The following is a 5,818-nucleotide window of genomic DNA, read 5'->3' on the forward strand; positions in this document are numbered from 1 at the left end:
CTCTCTAAGAATTGTATCTAAGACTATTAAAAAACTATCTGTAAAAATGGCTCACATTCCTTATATAGGTAGCTCACCCAATGGTCTAGGCTCTACACAAGGGCTCCTCCAATGATTGCACAATGAGACAACTTTTAATGAACTGGAGATATATTTTTTTCGGATTTAAGAGGGTTCGATCGATCGAACCTGTGCTGTGATCGATCAAACCTGTGTTATGATCGATCGAACATGGCTGAGATCTATCAAACTTTGGCTGGATTGATCCTCCCATGGTGGCACCTTTTTGGATAAGGACAGATCTGAGGTATTTTAGGGAATGAGACAAAAGTGGTAGGTAGGGTGGTACAACAGGATAAGATGGAATCTTTTCGATCGATCTGAGAATTGTTGGATTAATTGAACTTTGTGGGATCTTTGGATAAGGACAAAAGAGCTTGGATCCATCTTAGAGAGTTTAGATCGATGAACTTTCGATCGATCGAAGTATTCTTGAGATCGATCGAACCTGCTGAATTTCCACACTTTGCTTCAATCTGCTTCCACTTTGGTCTTTTCTTCTATCTTGCTTGAGTTAGCTTCTTTTAAGCTCTTATTTGACAGAATTAGCTTATTTTGGGGAGAAGCACATAAAAAGGGCAATAACACGAAATTAGTCTAAAACGGGAAAGTAAGATAGATAAAGGTTCTAGAATACCTAAGCTTAAGGGGTTTAATTGCACACTTTTCAGCGCTCATCATACCCCCAAACTTAAATATTGCTAGTCCCTAGCAATGAACTACAAAGTAAAGGAATGAAATGAACAACTATACAACTATGAATCTCGAAAGTAATAAATAGATAACGCCACTTTCGTAGGGAACACGATTGCATTTAGCGTACGCAACAAGCCTTTTAAACCCCTAGGTTACCTCTAGTGGACGATTGAAGTCTCGTGAGGGTTTCCAAAAATGATACCCACAAACATTAAGCTCATTCTCACAAAAGAGGCACTAATATTGCAAACAAGCATTGGGAGAAAACTACCTCAAGTATGCAAATTTTCAACCATTTCCAAGCAATCTCCCAAAATTTTAACATCAAGCAAGCAAGTATGGTCCTTCACACATCTAGAAGATGATCATGCAAATCAAAACAACACTAGAATCCTTTTTGAGTGGACCGGCATCAAGTGTGTTGCTATCTAAGCCAACTAAAGAAATGACCATATCCTTACCCTTAAACTAGCACACAAATCTAGTACCGATCATCAAGATAAAGAGTGGACCTTTTATTAAAGCTTTATTGTTCTAGGTGCGCTTATTCTTTTCACTTGATTTTTTTTTTTTTTTTTAATCCTAAGGATCAAAGATGGAAGTATAGTGCAATGTGTTGATCTATTAAGCTTTCTAGCGATCCATGAGGTCAAGCATTAGGTCAATGATTCCGAAACCAGATGGCTTTAGGGCACTAGGTGTTCAAATACCCTTAAGGACTTACAAGCTCAAATCAACTAGGCTATAAATCAAAACAACCTCCATCTAATCATTTCCCACTTCTTACCTTTTGGGAAAAGTCCTCTCTTTTTATTGCTTTTGCAACTTTTTCTTTTTTTTATTATTATTATTTTTTTATTTTTATTTTTCAAGTTCAATTATTAACCTAGAGTTTGGGCCCTTCACCTTTCGGCACGAGAAGTTTAGTGCTTGGTGAGGCTAGAATCCCGGCTACTCAATGAAAAGGTTTGTTATCCACTTTTATTAAAATGAAAGCTTTCAATGCACTACTAGCCCAATTGGGATATAACCAATTCAATAATCAACAAAGCATGTACCCCAGAAATGAATGCTAGTGTGCGCCTGTGCTAGTGTAGAATCATAGAGTGAATCTCAAAATAATCACAAAATCAGGATGATGTGGATTACAAGTGCAAGCAAGATATCAATCTTTCAAAAAATTTACTCCTAAATGGCATCCACAAGGCATACAAGGAGTATTGGACTCTCAAGTCAAGCAATTTTTAAATTTTAAACAATATAGTCCTCAAAAGATCAAAATCATCACTAATTATGGACTAATCATAGACAATCCCTCAAATACACAAGTCATGCTTAAAATTTTAAATTGAAAGCAAATACTGCAATTAACACTATTACCCCCCGCCTAAACTTAAATGGCACAATATCCTCAATGTGCAAAAAGAATAAAGGAAAGAGTATACTAGTGTAGCTATAGCAAAGAATGGCCGGGACACAAGTATCCAAAGTGGGTGGTATAACCCCCCCAAACTTGGGATTAACTGTGGTCCTGAAAAGATGGCACTGGATAAAAGCTCATTAGATAACAAAGGGGAATAATAATAGTGCACAGTGGACATGCAAGTGTAAATAGGATAAGAAATTGAAGTAAAGAGAAAGAGGAAAAAGGGTGGTCCTGAAAATTTGGACAGCACTCTCTCTCACTGAAGTCACTGGGATGCACCTGATGGAGTCAATCAAATACAAATATATCAATACAAGGTATGACATCCTGAAGATAGCAAAATATAGCATGTATAGCAAAAGATAAAAATAATGTAAAAAATGATGTACATCAGAATGTCTGGGCCAACAGACTGGCCGTAAAAATATCACAACAGTAGCAAAAATAGCAAATATCACAGATATGTAAAGCAGGTAATAGAGAGATATGAAGATCATGCTGAGGAGGTAGGACGGGTAGGGCGCGCTCCGTGGATATCTCAGGATATGTCTCGCAACGCAGCCATGGCATCCATACGCAGGGAAGAAATGTCAGCTCGGATGGAGAAAGTGTCTGCATGGATAGAGACTACAACCTCCTCCAAAGCCTAGAGACGCTCTTCAAAGCCGAGTGTTTGTACTGGGGCCTCAGGTATGACTGGATCAGGAAACTGTGGTACATCCTGAGCGTGCTCTAGAGAATAAACTGGCAACCCTGCTAGAGAGTGATGCTGTAGACCCTCTGCAGGATACTGCTCCAAGTCTATATCCATATGGACTACAGCTGGATTGACTACTGGATCATTCGTTGTTGGTGCGTCTGCCTCTCCTGCTGCTGTTGCTACCATCTTCTCCTCCTCTGCCTCCTCTGTTGCTATCACTGCGTCCTCTAGAAGACTCTTGATAAGAGCATTGTAGCTTTTATTCTAGTCCTTCTTACCAAAATGGCAAGCTCCTGTCTTTGAGCGTTCATCGTGATGAAATGGATAGCGCTGATCCCGGAGGATCTGAGTGATCAGATAGCCAAATGGAAGATACTTAGTCCGCTTGGGCTTGGGCTTGCTGATATAGTAGTCATAGAGCTTCATCATCACATTCCAGTAGAGGGCTGGAATAGAAACCCAGCACCCTGTGTAGGAGGCATATAGGGCTGTCAAATAATCGCCGCGCCTCTAGATCTTGTGGCCGGCCATGAACACATTTCGGTACAGGACCGAATCAAAAAACCACAGGTCATCGGGCAGATAGGTGCGAGTAGCAAATGTGTCACCCTCACTGTAATGGCCTATAAGTGCCTCGGCCATAAGTATATAAGAGGGCCTCCTCTCCAAAATAGGATAATCGGGCTCAAGCTCAGGAGGGCAGGCATGCGGGCATCGGTATGATCGGGCCAGAGTCTCTACTGTAATACGGATAGGATGGCTATCCACTATAGTGCACAACTCCGCCAGATTACTCGGGATAGGTCGGAGGTTCTGGAAGAACATCTGAACAAGCCTAGGGTAAACTGGGTAAGTGACCGGGGCTAGAATGGCTGAAATTCCCCTACGGTCAATATCCTCGTAGGCTGCCCGGGTCAGGATATACCAAGAGAAGAAAGAGATGTCAAAAACCGACTTATGTGCCACTGTAAGGCGTCAGTATCTCGGTAGAGGTCTGTCTATGGCTGGTTTGGCTGTGCATGAGGCGGAGATGAAGAAGGTGATGGTGTATGCTCAGCCTCGTCATGAGATGATAAAGATGTAGAAGTAGAAGATTGTAGTCTGCTGTCTGATAAGGACTGAGCTAGATCAGCCTCTATATAATCCTCCACCTGTAATGACCCAGGTTTTGATTCAACCCGGTACTACAGTGATGAACCAAAAATTGACCCATTAATAGATCCAGATGTGGAAGCAAGAAACAAGACAATGATCTCCCAAGGCATAACACACCTCTAAGACCCTTTGATAACCTTCCATGAGGTCACGGAACCCAAATGGATAAGGTGCGGAAGCAACTTGCAAACAAGTGTATAGAGATGTACATTATCCCTAGGACATAAGAATGGACTTTGAAAGAGTTTCGAGGCTCAATGGAAACAAAACGAAGACAAGGGCATCAAGATCCTATCAAAAGGAGGACTAAGGGTAAAATGGTCATTTTACCCAAGGAGGAAGTAATTTAACTTTCAACAAGTCAAATTAGATTAAAAACATCCAAAACCATCCTTTGGAAACTTCACATGAAGTCTCAAGGCCAAAGGAACTGAAATCCCAGTTGAACCCTATCCCGGTTCGAACTAAATCCTACACCCTCTCACTAAAGCAATGATATCTTGAGCTAGGAAAATAATCTAAATGTAAAATTGGTACCATTGGAAATCTTACTTCGACGCAGTCAGTTTAGACTCAAGAACGGACCAAGTCGGAGTTAAAACGAAGAAGTTACATCAGTTTGAAGTTGGAAGTCCAAAACTGAAAACTCTGGAAGAGTTGAACCGGTTCAACATTTTTTGAACCGGTTCAACTTTGGTAGTACACCCAAGCTGAACCAAAATGACACCTTGAACCTGTTCAACATTTCTTGAACCAATTCAACTGCACCAGAACACTAAAAGTGCAGCAGAAACAGTGTTTTAGCAGAAAAATAAGTTTGGAACACGGTTTACGAGGTCAAGATGACATTTTTCAAAAAAATGTTGTGAAAAAACTCCCCCTAAAATCACATTTTCTATGTGATGGAGTCAAGAACAGAATTTATTTTCCAAAGGAAATTACCAAAATGCCCTTAAGAAAGATTATGCAACAAAAATGTGAAATGAGTCCATAAGAGGCTCAAAACACAAATGAAATGGTTTTTCATGAAAACGATCATGCACACAAACATAAATAGATATTTTAAGCGAGCAGGAATGGTCCGCGGCTCCCAGAAATGGCCGAGTTAAAATCTGACCCCCCAACGACCAAAAAGACGAAAATGAACTTGAAACGGAAATTTTGAAAACCAAAATTTTAAAACGGAGTCAAATGACTGTTTGGGCCTTGGTCACACTTCATACAAGATTAATGAGACCTAGTGGAAGAATGAAAATGGAATTGCCACACCCGGTGCAACCATGACAAAACAATAACTTAACATTTCTCAATATATTCATAATATTTCATGGAGTCAAAAAGTACAAAGGATACAAAATACAAGTCATTAGCCTCCAACCTCATCTCATACATGTCAAATACATTGAAAAGAGTGTACTCATGTACACATTACATGTTTAAATTCAAATATACATATTTTGACATATAAGTCTACCAAATGACATTTCATGCTAACATTTGCATGAAATGGAAACTTGAAAGCTACACGACATCCAAGGAATGCTAAGCAACATAACTTTGGGGAAATGAGCAACATAAAGCTACTTGTAGGAAATGAGCATGCATCGACCTAGCGTTTTACAATTTATCACCTTAAGATGAAACATGTCAAAGGGCTTATGCCACCTAACGTCTATGTTAAAGTGAGACTCAGGGAGTATCCTAAGCTACTCTAGAGCATAAATTAACAAGAATCATGATATACATACGTACATGAAATGAATCAAGATTGGGATAATCCA

This window comes from Cornus florida, unplaced genomic scaffold, assembly GCF_030987335.1.
Source record: "Cornus florida cultivar Cherokee Brave unplaced genomic scaffold, ASM3098733v1 CherokeeBrave_3.0.0_Hap2_Chr04, whole genome shotgun sequence".
Taxonomy (NCBI): domain Eukaryota; kingdom Viridiplantae; phylum Streptophyta; class Magnoliopsida; order Cornales; family Cornaceae; genus Cornus; species Cornus florida.